Below are 745 nucleotides of genomic sequence, written 5' to 3'. Positions count from 1 at the left end.
TGTATCGCTGAAGTTCCTCGGAAAGAATTTATACCGGAAATTAACAAACAAGCAGATACGTAACACTATGTAGAAAAAAACAGTAACAAAACAACCATGTTAAAATATAGAAACTAGAGACCTAAAGATGTGTACAAACAAACAAGAATATAATATCGATGTTATAATAAACAAAATAGACATATTAGGATATGTACAAACAAACAACGACGAAAACCCATGTAAAATAAACGAACTAGATAAATATATAGATATGCACAAACAAACTATAACAAAACAACCATTATAGAATAAACAAAGTAGACATATAAAGATGTGTAAAAAACAGCAACAAACAGCCATGTTACAATAATTAAACAAAACATGTAAGAATATGTAGAAACAGTCAACAAAAAACAGTGGTGTTAGAATAAACAAACAAAACAGTTAAAGATCTTTACAAACAAATAAGAAATAAACAGCAATACTAGAATAAACAGACTAGACAGATAAATATATGTACAAATAAACAGCAAAAAACAGCCATGTTAGAAGAAAAAACAAGACACAAAAAGATATGTACAAACGAACAACAACAAAAGAACCATGTAGAATAAAGAAAGTAGACATATAAAAATGTGTACAAACAAACAACAACAAACAGCCATGTTAGAATAATCAAACAAAGCACATAATGATGCATAGAAACAAACAACAACAAACAGCTATGTTAGAATAATCAAACAAGGCACATAATGATGCGTAA

The sequence above is a fragment of the Limulus polyphemus genome, unplaced genomic scaffold (genome assembly GCF_000517525.1).
Source record: "Limulus polyphemus unplaced genomic scaffold, Limulus_polyphemus-2.1.2 Scaffold1194, whole genome shotgun sequence".
Classification (NCBI taxonomy): Eukaryota; Metazoa; Arthropoda; class Merostomata; order Xiphosura; family Limulidae; genus Limulus; species Limulus polyphemus.
The sequence above is the reverse complement of the archived record's forward strand: the minus strand, read 5'-3'. Positions refer to the sequence as shown.